Raw genomic sequence first — 15915 nt, forward strand, 5'->3', positions numbered from 1 at the left:
GTGATAGTGTGGGGGTCTGTACAAGTAGGTGTGATGTGTGTGCATGTGTGTGTGGGATTAAGTCAGTGTGTGGGATTATGTGTATGTATGTGGGATTGTGTGTATTTGTATGTATGTGGGGATGGATTGCGTACATGTGGTGTGTGTGTATGTGTGTGTGTGTGTGTACATGCGTGCATGTGCACAAGTCTGCACATGGAGACACACAATCTTGTGCAAGGCTCACAAAGCATAGCTCTGAGATTCAGCCAGGCTGCAGTCCTGTGTGTCATTGAAAAGGAGGTGCTGGACATCATGTTACCTTCATAATCAAACATCAGGCTTTGAAGAGATCAATTTTGGGGATTCCTGGTTTCCCTCTCAGGCTGAGCCCACGCTGAGTCACCCTAATCAGACTTTCCACTGGTTTCTCACCTGGAGACATGTTTGAAGTTCCTCTCTCCCAAGGCAAAGCTTTCCCTGGACTCCCCTGTCTGCACCCCGCCAGTGGCCCCCAGCCAGACTCCCTGGCATTAAGGGGTATCCAGCCCTCACAGGTATCTGTAGGCACACACTTTGCCTTCGGTGGCACCTTCTCAGACCCAAGGATCTGCTCATAATCTCCTGGCTGTTCCACAAGGCCTCCTGCCCACAAGGTCCAAGGTCCAAGGTCCAATTTTTTTTTTTAATTTTGAGGTAGCTGTAGACTCCCAGAAAGCTTGTAAAAATGGGGTTGAGATTTCCCACACAGCACTTTTTAGCTACAGTTTCATTTTCTGTAGTTCCCTGGGAGGGCTGGGGGGTCAGTTACCTGGGGTCAACCAGGTGTTTTCTGGAAAATTCCAGAAATAAGAAATTCTTTAAGTATTAAATAACTTTTATGATAGCATGTCATTATAAATGTTATATTTCATCATTATTTATCATAAAGCCCGTCATGCCCTTGACTCTGGAAGAGAACTGGGCAGGTATCTTGGAGCTTATCCCCTGGTTTGCGTTCATCTAATATTTTTCCTAACTGCATTAGACTGTGGGGCAGACAGGATCTATTTGACTGATTTGTTTGCCTTTTGCTCCAGGCATGGCCCTGCTGCTGATTCTGCTTTTATTGACCATCATGGATTATTTTATGTTAATTTTGATTTTTTAATAATATTGTATTCAAACACTATGGATGTCAACGACTGAGATTCCTGGCCTCCATTCCCCTGGCTCCTAGTAGTTTCTTGCTCTCACCCAAATCCTGGGACTGCACATGGAGTCAGTCTGTATTCAAGGGGCTCCACCTGTTGAGCTACAGACACTGGAGGAGTTGACAGTCCCTTCCTCTCATCACATTGGGGGACTTTGCAGTTGGGTCTCTCTCCTACTTCCCTCTTTTGATTCTCTCTTACTTCCCCCTTTCTTCAAATGCAAAACCTCTGGCAGTGAGTACAAATGAGGCCTGTCCCGGTGCAGAGCAAAACCAGCCCTGAGGCTGCAGCTCAGGCTGCGGGATCCCCAGGATGAAAGCCGAGGGATTCCTCAGGAGGCCACAGACACACTGGTTGGTGGGGTGAAAGGAAGAGGGCTCGGACCAGGAGCCGTGTAGACGGCTGGGACATGCTCTTCTTCCGTGTTTCTGCAAAAATGTTCTGTTTTAAGTCCTTCTCCCCCAGGGTCCCACCATGCTGGCAACAATAAAAGAGGAATTAAAATCTGGAAGCCAAGTGTGCCTGCCTGTCAAAGGGGCCCCGAGTGGGAAAGGGGTGGTGTGTGGTCACAACGTCCATCGCCCTCCTGGAGGCTGCCTTCCGACTGGGGAACTGGAGAAAGGGATCGCACAGCCGCACGCCTGCCTGCCTGGGGGAAGTGCAGGGGTGATTTCCAGAGACTTCCAGAAGATGCAAGAAGCTGGTGACCTGCAGACCACAAGACGCAACTCTCCAGCCTGCTGTACCCCAGGACCCAGACAGCCTCCCCTTCTCCAGCTCCTCCCCCAGCAGCCCCTGTAGCTGGGTCTTCATATGTATGTCCCTACTAGCTTATTGGCACATTGTTCTGTTTCTACTTTTTACTTTGAAAAATGTCACTCATCAAAGTTGAAATAGCACCATGAGCCCCTGAGTTCCCTTCAAAGGATCCCAGAGTTGTTAGTGTTCTGCACAGTCTCTCTTTCTCTCCCCTTTTTTCCCTTCTATTCTCTCTATATCTGTTTCTCTCTTTTTCTCTCTGTCTCTATTCTATCTCTCCCCATCTCTTTTCTCTCCTCTTTCTCTCTTCTTTATCTGTTTGTTTCTGTTTTCTGTCTTCCCCCTTATCTCTGTCTCTCTGAGTCTCTCTTTTTCCATGTCTCCCTGTCTCTCTGTCTCTCTTTCTTTTTCCCTTCCCCTCTCTCCTTCCCTTCCTCCCTCAAATTCAACAATATCCCTTCATTCACAGGAACAGGAGGTAGGATTTGAACTCTTCTCTCTTGGAATCCCGTGTTCTCTCATTTTCCCACATGCCTTTCTGCGTTATTCGGGTCAGTGAGCTACTGTAAGTGTTGTATAAGTGATAGAACATTCTTGAGTTGGTTCAGCCTTTCTGGAAAGAGAAGACAGTTGTCCAAGAGCCCATGCCACCTCAGGTAGCCTGTATCAAGGAGGAGATGCCCACAGCATGGTCCATGCCTCAGGCAGTCCTAGGCCTCCTGCTCCCAGAGGTGTCCTGGGCCCAGGGTCACTCCCCAGGGAGCTGCATGAAGTGGAGAGTCCCAGGGTCAGCCCAGACCTACTGGACCAGCAGCAGCACTGTAGAAAGACCCCCAGGGGATTCATGAGAAATCTGCATCTGAAAGTCTGCATGTGCAGAACTGAAGCCCTGGGTGAGACATTCCCCCTGCCAGGGAGGGTACTGGTGGGGTTGGGGTGCTGAAGTGGTGAGAACCTACCCCACTCACGGCACCCCAGGAAACATCTGGAATCCTCGGCCCAGCTGCTCAGCCAGCTCTGGTCACGGGCATGGGCCGTCACCATAGCCATGGGCAGGCACCACGGCCAGCACACACCACATGACCAGACTCCTGGACAAGCCTGACCAGCTGGCAGTGCATGGAGAACTGGGGACAGGGTGAGAAGTCAAAATGAGCCCAGACCTGCGACCCTCAGGAAACAGCTGCCAAATGGGCATATACACTGTGGACTATCATGACGCCATCTCGGTGGAGGGAGGACTGGCAGGCGGATTAGGAGGGATTTACATATTTTGCTTATTTCCACCTTCAACCAATCTGCAAGGAGCTTCTGCTTGTGATTTTTGTTAAATTTAAGTGGAGATTTTACACTGAAATTTTGTTTCCCTCAAAAAGTAAAAGAAGAGCAAATAGAAGATCAAGATGACAAGATTAGCATGTATTTTCTTCTTCCTGAAAATAAGGCTCATCCTCTGGGGGAGTGTCATGCTTTAGAAATGGCATCTGGGCGGCTGGGCTCTAGAGAGCCATTGCTACAAAGACTCTCAGTTCCAAGGGCTTCCAAGGGGTGGCTGGGGCTGGGGATAGTCCCAGCCGAGCCCTGAGGGACTCCTGACATTTTCTATGGGTTTGTTTCTCTGCAAACAGCTTCCTCTTCAGACTCACAGCTTCTCTGCTCCCTAACTTGCCTAAACTCCCATTCACCATCCAACACCCTGTGGGGGCCCCTCCATTCAAACACCCACCAGCACCAACTGACTGTCCCTGCTCTTACTTCTATTGCAAATTCCTGTGGAGAGGATCTGAGGGGTCCCTGCTTGAGTCAGCATCCATCCCTGGTACAACTCGAGGCTGGCCAGGGGTAGGTCATAGGTAAGAGGAGGGACGTAAAGATGGGCAAAAGGAAGGGGCACCTCTGCTTCTGGTTTGGACGGATGCCAAAGCACATTCTCCTTCTCACAAGTGCCTTTGGAACCAGCTTTCTGGCCGTCGGGATCTTGCATTATAAAATTAATCACAAATAGATGATGCAATATGAGGAGCCTGCAAATGAGTTTCTAGCACTTTAGCACAGTGCCTAGAACATTCTGGAAGTAGATGTTCAATTTAAAATAAATAAATAACTGTGAGAAATTGGAGAAATCCCAAGATTGCTGTTTCCGATCGCCCCCAAGCGTCTCCATTCTCAAGGAACTCTTTTTGGCGCATCCTTATTAAGTACTCATCCAGGTATTATCACAGGTTATAGAATATTATTAAGTATCTGACCTACCCACAGTGTGAACAATAATAAAGTTGGAGTTTAAATCAACCAGGGTCCTCTAGCTGGGAATAAAATTATAATGGCTATATGTATAATGATATTATATTTTAAAACTGTTCTGAACACTTTACATGTTTTTCTCATCTTCTTATTACAATTACCCTAAGAGGGTTTTTATCTTCTAGGACAGATGAGACCCCTGAGACACAAGTTAAGTAACATGGCTGCTATGGTCTGGGTCCCCAAAGACCCATGTGTTAGAGACTTGGTCCCCCGAATGGCACTACTGGGAGATGGTGGAACCTCTAAGGGGCAGAGCCTAGTGGGAGGTTTTGGGTCTTGGGGGCAGGGCCTGCTCTTGAAGGGGACTGTGGGACCCTGGTCTCCTCTTCTTCCTCTCTTGCACTTAGTAATGAGATAAATGGGCCTCCTGCACCATACGCCTCCTCCACGATGTGGTGCCACAAGCTCAAAGCAATAGTACTGTCTGTCATGGGGTGAAACCCCCCAAACGGTGAGCCAAAATAGAACTTTCTCCTTTTCAATTGACTTCTCTCGGGTATTTTTCACAGTAATGGAAAACTGACAGCACAGTGCCCAGGGTCACTCAGCACGTGGGTGGTAGACCTTGAAGCCCACACGGCATGGCCCAGCGTTTGGCTTCAAACCACTGTACCCCGGGCTCCCCCTTCAGACTGGGTTTTCACTTTCTACACCATGAAGATCTCATACGGATAAGAGAGGTTTAAGAAGAAAGAAACCAAATTGGTTTCCTTTATTTTAAAGTTCAAATCTAATTCATCAAAGGAAGGGAATGATTTGCAGGTTTCTTTTTCTTTTTCTTTCTTTTTTTTTTTTAAGCCCAGTGCCATATTTAAATTCTAGTGCAGGCTATCTAAAAACTTCACAAAAATCCCTCATGCGTGATCCGTCACTTCTAACTGTCTAACTGTGTGGAATGAGTGGACACGTTGCCAAAGAACATCAGCAAGTCGTCACAAATCAAACCCACAGATTCCAAAATCTTGTGCGTTTCTACACTTGAGTCATCAGAAAAGCGGAGGATGATGGCAGATTTCTCTCAGGGCCTGAGGTCTGCCTTGCAGCACAAGTTGGGTTCTGTTGTGTGTCTTTTTTCCCACGTCAATAGAAGAGGCAACTGTGAGTCGCCCCCATCGTACTCCTGGTCTTTACTGGGTAAAAGGTTATCCAAAGGAGTTTCCGATGCGAGTGCAAATATCAAAGATTTCTTCTGAGTTCTTAAGCTTCATGTTAGTAATGGATAGCTGCTCATGGCTTCTTACTCTTTCCTAGGTATCAGGGCTCCAGGTTCATGAACATCTAAGTCATTACCCTGACACCCCTTCCTGGACTCATGTGTAAGCCATTTATTCAACCTCTTCAAGCCTCAGAACTATTAAGCTGAAGCTCTGACACTAAAGGGAATTCTTCAGGTTGAAACTAAAGGATGCTAAATAGCAACAGAAGAAAAGAGTAAAGTCACTGGTGAAAGTAAGTAGGTAACAAGTGCAGCATTATGTAAGACTGTAAGAGGATGTGTCAATCACTTTTAACTCTAGTATAAAAATTAAAAGACAAAAGTAGTAAGACTAGCTATAGCTACAAAACTTACTGGATAGACAATATGAAAGGCATGAGTTTTAATGACAATAGTATAATTGGAAGGTAGAAAAGAATACGTTGCTTTTGGTATGTGGTTGAAGTTAAGTTGTTAATAGCTTAACATAGACTCCTATACTGATAAGATGAGCTTCATGGTAACCACAAAGAAGACACCTATGGTAGATACTCAAAAGAGAAAAGAAGCAAAACACATCACCATAAAAAAATTATCACAAATAAAGACAGCAAGGGAAGAGGAGAGAGAGAAAACAACAAAATGGTAGCAATAAATCCTTGTCTATCAATAATTTATGTAAAATTAATTCAACTGCCAAGTCAAATGACATAGAAAAGATGAGTGTATTAAAAACAAAACATAAGATCCAACTCTGCGCTGTCTAAAAGAAACTAACTTCAGACTTGGGGACCCATGCAGACTGAACATGAAGGGATGGAAAAAGCTATTCCGTGCAAATGAAACCAAAAGAGAATAGAATGGCTGTACTTTTGTCAGACAAGATAGACTTTACGTCAAAAACTGTCAAAGAGGCAAATAAAATCATTACACCATAAAAGGGTCAATCCAACAGGAAAATATAATAAATACATACATACACACCATCAGAGCACTTTAAATACTTGAAGCAAACATTAATCAATCTGAAGAAACAGGCAGCAACGCAATATTAGTAGGAGTCTTCAATACCCCTCTTTCAAAAACAGATAGAATATCCATGCAGAAAGTCAATAAGGAAACAGCAGACTTCAGCCAAATGGACCAAATAGGCATGTTCAGGACTTTCCACCCAGCAACAGCAGAGTACACATTCTTCTTAAGTGTAAAAGGAACATTTTCCAAGACAGATCATGTGTTAAGTGACCAAAACCAGCCCCCCAAGATTTAAGAAAACTTATACCAAGTATCTTTTCAGATCATAATAAACAGAAACACAAAAACCAGTAGAGAAGGAAAACAGAGAAATTCACAAGTAGGTGTTAATTAAAAAACACATTCTTCAATAACTATTGGGCCAAAGAGGAAAAATCTAAGGGCAAAATTAGAAAGTATTGCAAGACAAATGAAAATGAAAATACAGCGTAAGAAATCTTCTGGGATGTAGCAAAAAATGGTTCCAAAAGGGAAGCTCATAGCAATAAATGCCTAAGTTAAAGAGGAAGGAAGATCTTAAATCAACAACTTAACTTTAGTTCCCAGGGGACTAGATAAAGAAGAAGAACTAAGCCCATCCAAACCAAGCAGAAAGAAGGACATCACAAAAATTAAAGTAGAAATAAATAAAACTAAAAATAGAAAAAATGATAGAAAAAGTCAATGAAACTGAGTTGTTTATTAAAAAAGTAAACAAAATTAACAGACCTTTAGCTATCCTAAGAAGAAGAGAGAAAATTCAAATAAATATAGTCAGAAAAAAATGCTACATTACAACTGATGTCACAGAAATAAAACGCATCTTAAGAGATTATTATGAATATGTCAACAAAGTGAATAACAGAATAAATAGATTAATTCCTAGAAACATAACCCCCAAGAATGAGTAATTAAGAAAGAGAACTATAAGGAAACCAAATAAGGAGACTAAATCAGTAATCAAAAACCTCTCAAAAAGAAAAGCCCAGAACTGGCCCAGATGACTTCATTGGTAAATTCTATCAAATATTTAAAGAAGAATAAGCACTCATCTTTGAGATGAGTAAGAATAAGTACTCATCCCCAAATATTCAAATATACTTCCAAACTCATTTTGAGGCCAGCACTACCCCCCAATATCTAAGTCAGAATAAGACACTGCAAGAAAAGAAAAGCACTGTAATTTTAGGTTTATCCCTGGTGAGGTAGATGCAAAAATCCATAATAGAATACTAGCAGATCCCATCTTATTTTGAACATTACACAATTGGACCTATGTAAAATATCATATACCTACATAAATATGTACCATTTATGTATTGATTAAATGTTAACTTAAAAATAAATCCAGTAAACTGAATTAAACATCACTAGAAAGATCATTCTTCATGATCAATTAGAATTTATCCCTGGAGTTCAATGATGAATCAACATGGGCAGATCAGTAAATGCAATACACCACACTAACAGAACAAAGTAAACACCATATGATCATCTCATCAGATGTACAAAATCTATTTGAAAATGTTCAGCACTCTTTGTGATCAATTCTCTCAGCGAACTAATTCTAGAAGGACTTCACCGTAACATAATAAAGGACACACATGTAAAACCCACAACTAGCATCATACTCAAGGGTGAAAAATTGGAAGCTTTTCCTCCAAGATCAGAAGTAAGATGAGGATGCCCACTTTCACCACTTCTCTTCAACCTAGTAGTTAGAGTCCCAGCCACAGCCATGCAAGAAAAAAAAAAATAAGTGGAATGCAAATTAGGGAAAGAAAGAAATAATTATCTCTTTTTTCAGATGACATGATCTCTTATGTAGAAAACCTTAAAGACTACCCCCCCAACACACACAGAGTCACATACACACAGTGGTTAGAACTAATAAATGAATTCCATAAATGTGGAGGATACAAAATCAATATACACAAATCAGTTGCATTTCTCTGCACTAACAATGAACTATCTAAAAAGGAAACTGGCTGAAAAAAAATCCCACTTACAATATCATCAAAAAGAATAAAATACTCAGGAATAAATTTAATCAGGAAGGGAAAGACTTGCACACTGAAAACTAACATACAGAGCAAGAATAAAATATTGAAAGCCTCGGGGCTGGGGCTCAGTGGTACAGTGGTTGCCTAGCATGTGTGAGGCACTGAGTTCAATCTCTGGCACCACATCAAAAAATAAAAACAAATAAAATAAAGGTATTGTGTTCATCTACAAATAAAAAACTATTAAAAAAATATATTGAAAGCCTCAGAGGAAAATGTCACATTTAGAGGAAAGCCAATCACTAGTTCATAATATTGTCTAATTACAGTAATCAAAAAATTAAGTTCTAAGTCTAAGAAAATGATTTTATTTCTTTAAAACACATCAACTCCCATCATCTTGTGTTAAATACACTGTGATTTTTAACCATATGTTTGAAACAAAACAAAAATATATGACCTGGAAAGATTTAGTGCTGGTATAAAAGACTGGTTAACTATCAGAAGTTAATTATCAATATAATTAACTACATTAGACAACTGAAGGAGAAAATAGAAATGTGTTATCATTTCAGAAGATATTTAGAAAAAGCATATGATATAATAGACACTAAATTTAATTTAAAAAATAAAATCTTGGTAAACAAGAAATAGAAGGATACCATTCTATCCTTATGAAATATATTTACAAAAAATCATATGGTAAATATCACATAAATAGTGACATTTTGGATGTAGTACTATCAAAGCAAGAGTAAGATAATTGTGACTGTTAAGTCAAACATTATACTGGAGATCCTTGCAATAAGACAAGATAAGGAATAAGGGCACAAGAATAAGAACAAAAAAGACAAAAAACAAAAAGGTTTTCTTTAGTAGCAAAAAGGAGAGAAAATTTCTAGGACAAAAGACCAATACACAAAAATTAATAGCTTCCCAGTACACAGTGGAAACTAATTAGAACTATTTTAACAACAGGAACCAAAAAACAACAACAACATAAAACATCAAGCAGGACTTTTGTTGTTGTGAAGGTTACAAACATTGTTGAAGGACATATAAGAAAACCTGATTAAATGTTAACATGCCCTAAATTCACCAATGGGAGGACTCAATATTATAATTAACTATCCATTAACTGTTGTGGAAATTTAATGCAATTCAAATTAAAATCCCACAGGATTTTATATGCAACCAGAAAGCACTTAACCAAATTAATAACTGTCACATGGAAGAAAAGAAAACGTAACACCTACCTCATAACAAAATTAAATTTCCAGTGCTTTAAGAATCGAAAATGTGAAAATTCTTAGAATATCTCATGAAAAGAAAAAAATCTTAAACTTCAGATATCATAATCATAACAGAAATATTAATACATGTCTTCACCTATACTTCTCAATAATTTGTAGACAGGCATTTAAAATTACAGAATCAGTTGGAAAAGTCAAAAAATACATTGATGGTGAGTAGTATCTCTAATCAGAAGATTTCTATTCATTGAGAATTAGTTTAATAGGATATTCAAGCACCTAGTATCTTTATTAGTATCTATATTTTCTACACAGAGCCTGGCATGAAAAGCATAATATATGTCCTCTGAATGAATATAGGATCTCATTTCTGTGGATCATTCCAAAGACATTTCTTTATCATGCTGTGCTTAAATTACTATCAATTATCATTTTTATAAAACTATAGATGTGAAAGGTATAGGGGTAAAGCTGAAACAACATTGTCCTTATGACACACCCTGGAAATAGCTTTTATGAATAAATTACAGATAACAACTTGTTTACTTGTCATTTGTCTCTTTCTCTTAAAATTGAAAAGTAGAATGTGAAAATGCAGCCCTTTCTTGGCAATATAAGGTATCTGGGCTTTCTAATTCATTACTTCAAAAGCTGAAGAAGCCTTCAGTAAATTCATCTTCTTTATGACTTTGTGTCAGTATGTATTGATCTTTTAACATTCAAAACACTCCCTATAATTTCTGTGTCAGTAACAGTACATGACATGTCATTGTTCTTAGCAGAATCAATATTCCCTCCCATCTCCTTTTATTAAGTTTATTGACTAGATGTGAAGAGCATTGTTCCTCAACATTGCAAGGAGGTGACACCTCTCTGCAACCCCAGGCCACAATTATATCAGACTACCATTAAGGAATGATTATCTGAGTAATTTCATGAACCAAAACAACAACAAAAAATCTTTTTAAAAGAAAATCTTATTTGTCTTTCAATTCCTATGATTAAAAACAACATACAGGCCAGTGGTTCTCAAAGAATGAGGGAGGAGTGAAAGACATTTTGCTGGCCTCCACACACATGCATTCAGCTATGTCTAGAGGCATTTTTATTATAGCAATTGGGGAGGGGCACACAATTACTGTCATCTCTGGGATGCTACTAACATTTTATAACTCACAGGACAGTTCTGTACATCAAAGATATTCTTGGGAAAAAATGTCAATAGTGCTAAAGTTGAGATGCCTTGATATAGAGATACTGAGTGCTTCATGAAATGTTTCTCAATCAATTTCATATTTTAAACAATTCCCTGGTCCTCTCTGCTTGATTCCATGTAGTGATGTTAGCAATACAAAAACACAATAAAGTTATTAATTACCACTAACTCTTCCATAGCTACTAAATAGATTTCCTATGCTGTCCTCACATCCATCAATTTAAAGATCAAGTGTTTATAGCAGATAATGGCTTTTAAGTTTGTAAGACAATTATGTAGAAAAGCTTTATTTTTATATAAGCTCATGTAAAAACTATGATTTATTAATTCTGCTTAAAACAATTGTTATTTCTATTCAAATGAAGTTCAGAATGTAGTAAATCCTGTCCCAATATTCCCATTTCATCAACACTACAAACTTATTCAGGGGAAAGACTATAATCATCAATTTTCTTTCTAAAAATTAAATATCTCTTTCTTCCTACAATATTAAATCTGCATATTTCTGCCAAGGCACTCCTATCCATTCGACACTTACTATTTTCAAAACAATGTAAACACCCCAGAACACAAAAGTAATCTTTCACAAAAATGAGCATGGATCAGTCAACTGTGCTTGCTCACAGAAAACAATTACTTTTTTGAAGAGCATTAGGTTACAGATGAAGCATCCCTGTATCATTTTGCGGAAAGAATTATAAACATGGTCAAACTGAACATGCACAGAATATGACATTTCTTTACATTGTTGTTTTAAGACAAACAAGGAAAACTTTTTAAGTATGTTGTATGTTCACAAAATGATGCCAACATTGTAATCCTGCCTCAGAATTTCCATAGTTTAACTATTACCCTAAGAGAAATATATGTAAATCATGAGCACACAATTCACAAACATGAAATACTAATGGTTAACAAAAATGGTAGGTTAAACTTCATCAGTATTCCAGAATATGCAAATTAAAACAAAGACTCTAAACCTATAAAATGATCAGAGCAAAGCAGAAGACATTCTTTCAAGTTTCTAGTGCAGACATATATTAAGTCCCTACTGTCTACATGGAATGTTCATTCAAATGGATATTTGAAAAGAAAATTTAAAATCACCTAATGGACAAATCTTTTATTTTTATTTTTATAACAAATATCATGATTTTATACTACATCCATGTCCTGGTAGATGGGCTACAGCGAGAGTGCTCTGTTAATCCAGTTCAAATATATTTTCTACAAAAAAATAGTTATGTAGAAGTTTAATTTGTTAGAGATTCTATAAATAACGGTATGTTCTTAAAATTTGCTATAGCTAATTAACTTGTCACATAGGAAATGGAAGATCTGTATTTGAGTTTAAAGCCCAAATAATCTCCCAATGCCCAGAACTAAATCTTCACAAATCCACTGTATGCAGTACTTTGGTACTTAAAAAATGAGTTGTCCCGGAAAGATATAAAATGTACATTTCATTTTCTTTGGTTCAATCATTGCAAACCCCAATTCTTTGTTATATAGAAAGGCAGATCAGGTCAAATTTTACTGGGAAGGAAAGGGAAACTAAATTTTGGTGCTTTCTGAAATTATTAGTTTCAAAAATACAGAGAAACATAACTTTGCTTAGTAGAGGCTGTGTGTGCCAACTAATGCATTGGCACATTAGCTTCTAGCTCACACCAAATAAATGAATCAAAGAAAAGTAAAAATGCAAAAGTATATGAACAATATCCTTACCTTTTTGTATTTAGTTACCAATTGGTTTCTCAGTGCAACATTTTGTTTGCCACCATTTCCTTACAGAGGTTAAGTCTAACAATATATTCTAATAACACAATTTCACTAAGAATATGGTCTCTTGAGATAGTGTTTAAAATATTATACAAATGTTTTAAAATCCCAGGTTAATATAATTATCACATCTGAAAGTTACTACCAGTGCTTTGGTATACAAAAAGAGAAACAAAACAAAACAAAAGCCAGTAATGTATTAACAATACTACAAAACAGGTGGGTTAATCAATGCACTCATTCATGCTTTCCACCACCCGTCCCCCAAAAAAATAAAATACATATTTTCCATACTCACAATTTTTAAAAAATCAAGAAAAATGTTTTCTTCAAAGAATTGTTCCCCCTCCATTTGTTTTTCTGCTCTGAAAAAGAGAATTATCTGTTAGCAGCAGCATTTGTTGAATGAAACATTTCTTGAGATAAAGTTGCATGGCAGGTGGAGAAGAAATTTTGCCACCTGTTTGCATAGTCATTTGAATTTGACTGCTAAATCTTTCAAAGTATTTCCTTCCACCCTTAAGAAATTAATTAAAAACTTGAGATGGTAGAAATAATTTTCACTGTTTTGCAGATATATTCAAATTATACATACAACATTGAATTCTAAAGATATTAATAACTTTTCTACTGTCCTTCATCACCCCTCCCAAACAAAGCTTGAATGTTAGACCACAAGAATTTTTGCAAACACACATACAGGCTCAACTTCTGTTATGAAGATTTAGGAGAATATTTTAAATAAAAATCAGACTTAGAATTTCCAACTCCTGAAATGAATTAACATCTATAAAATAAACTTGTCATGTTCATTGAAAAAAATGGGGGAAAAAAACCTTTAAATCTTTGAGCATTGAAAGATCTGTCCTCCAACTAAAGTGTAAAATGTCATCAGGTATCTTTATATGAAGAAATTACAAATATAATATGAACCTCTTTTTTTGGAGATAAAAGAATTTTATTGTCCATCATTATGTTATACAAAAATCTAGAAATAATAGGTTTGTACAGGAAAACTACCAAATGAATAGTAAATGAGAACATGATAGCAATAATTTAAATGTGCTTACCCCCCCCCCCCCAATGATGTTAGGATTATAACCACTTCAAAGCACACGGTCTGGTGTCAGGGTGGTTTTTGTTCACTGGTCAAAGCTCACCATAATATTAAGGCCTTCAAGTGTCTCTGATTGCTCCAGCGGCTCTTGACAAAACTTTTGAGGTCTTCAGGAAAATTAATGTACTACTGGTGCTCCAGGGCTGTGCTGAGTTCCACCACCTGATCTGCAAAAGTGTTGTCCACCCCTCGGTCTGCAAGGAAATCCATTAGGTGGTCATACAAGGCCCAGTCTAAGGAATCTGTGTTCAGAGTGTAATTAGTCTTTCCATTCAGACTCGCCAGTGGTTTGAAAGCTAACTTCCTTAATAGAAAAAATGTCACTCTCGGCTTCCTCTTCTTGTCCAATCTCATCCTCTGGATACTGACAGTCTAGTACAAGAGCTTTCTGGCTATCGCTCTTCGTAACTTCAACCACACAACTGGGAATGGATCAGTTCAGGCTCCTGTTCTTCAACCTTCTGCCCTTCTGAGGCCTCTTCCTCACCATCAAATGTTGGTTGGATGCTATTGTTAATGTTGAAAGTGACAGTAATCTTTTCCCCAGCAACTTTCTGCACTAATTTAGCTTCTGTCCCGTTCACTCCAGACATCTTGGGAAGGGACTTATGCTTCTGGATTTTCTTTTCTTCCTTAATTTCATTTGTCAGGAATTCGACAAAAGCTTTATCTCCTTCCGTGCACAGCGTGCGACAGCCAGAGCCGCAGGGCCCAGAAGGCTGCAAGAGGCCTGGCTGCTGCTCCGACCTGGCTCACACACAGAGTAGTCTTTAGGGCCCAATGCTTGGCCCCAGGTGCCCACTGCAGCAGTTGCCAGAGGCAAGGGGCAGGCGCGACAGCGCAGAGGCAGGCTATGGCGGCGCCGGGGGGCTCTGGGAAGGCAGCGCAGTAGAGGAAGCATCCTGAAATTGGTGGCGCTAGTGTGCGAGCACAAAGGACAACCCTGGCCAAGGCCTGAACCTCTTTCAAGAAGGCATAAATTACTTGCTGCTTAAGATACTATAAAAGAACATATCTCCTTAATGTGGTGTTTGCCTAAAAGGATGCCAGAGAGACAAAGTTTTAGATGGTTATTTGTATTTTTAATGACATAAATATAATTAGATATATATCTGTGTGAAATAATTTCATTAATGGAAACCTTTACCATAGGTGATATTTTATAAAATAGCTGCTATCTTCCCAAAGCTTTCTTTTCTGATGTAGCTATACCAGAGTCCACCAAAGGTCAAGGTGGTAGGATTATACTAGAAGATGATTTTCCAGAGTAGCTATTGCACATACTTCTTAATTGTCTGTCAAATTTAAAATTGAATCACACTAATTAATAGCTCATGTTTATTTTAATATAAGAATAAGATCATTTACCCAGCACCTGCAATGTACCAGGCATTGTGCCAGGCACTTTGTAGTATGCTACTTAATCCTCATGACAACCCCATTCTAAAGACAGGGAACTGAAGCTTAGAGAGTTTAAGGCCTCACTATGAGTCTGATTTTGAACCCACTTCTGAACCCAGAACCCACATTGTTCCCAATGCACAAAACATAAAAATTAAAAATAGCAGATAGTAGAAACTATAAAAAGCAATTCCTGTTTCAACACTTAATTTATAAATACAACAAGGATGTCTGAGAGATTCTGTTAGAGGCAAGTGATTATTTTAGTTTAATTAATTCAGTATAAACACACCTGCTTTGTGTGTCAGGGAGGGGGATAGAGTAGAGGATTGTTAATAGTTATTCAGTACAATTAAATAGGGTAACTATGGTTGACAGAATAAACTGAGTGTTTTGAAGTAGCTAATAGAGAGAAGATTTTGAATGTTCCTAACACAAAGAAATGATAAGTGTCTGAGGCGGTAGACATGTCAAATACCCAAATATAATCATTACACACACACACACACACACACACACACACACACACTGTATCACATATATATGTACAATTACTATATCTTATTTAAAAATGAACATATATTTTAGGCTGCACACAGAAATGCCCGTAATCCCAGCTACTTGGGAAGCTGAGGCAGGATTGCTTGAGTCCAGGAATTTAAGATCAGCTAAGCAACACAGCAAGACCCTGCCTCA

General features: G+C 38.7%; 1 long non-coding RNA gene and 1 pseudogene across 4 annotated transcripts in view; one reads left to right on the forward strand and one right to left on the reverse strand.

The window, feature by feature from the left end:
• LOC308632039 overlaps positions 1-14719 on the reverse strand; it is a 160291-nt pseudogene extending 145572 nt beyond the window's left edge. Inside the window, exon 1 of the transcript XR_014024319.1 lies at positions 13862-14719. The product of XR_014024319.1 is annotated as an uncharacterized misc_RNA (transcript). The remainder of the gene's footprint in view (positions 1-13861) is intronic.
• Positions 1-15915, forward strand: part of LOC308631712 — an 895537-nt gene that overhangs the window by 643355 nt on the left and 236267 nt on the right. The window lies entirely within an intron of this gene.

The sequence above is a fragment of the Spermophilus citellus genome, assembly GCF_964194105.1.
Source record: "Spermophilus citellus genome assembly, chromosome: 12".
In the NCBI taxonomy this organism is placed as follows: domain Eukaryota; kingdom Metazoa; phylum Chordata; class Mammalia; order Rodentia; family Sciuridae; genus Spermophilus; species Spermophilus citellus.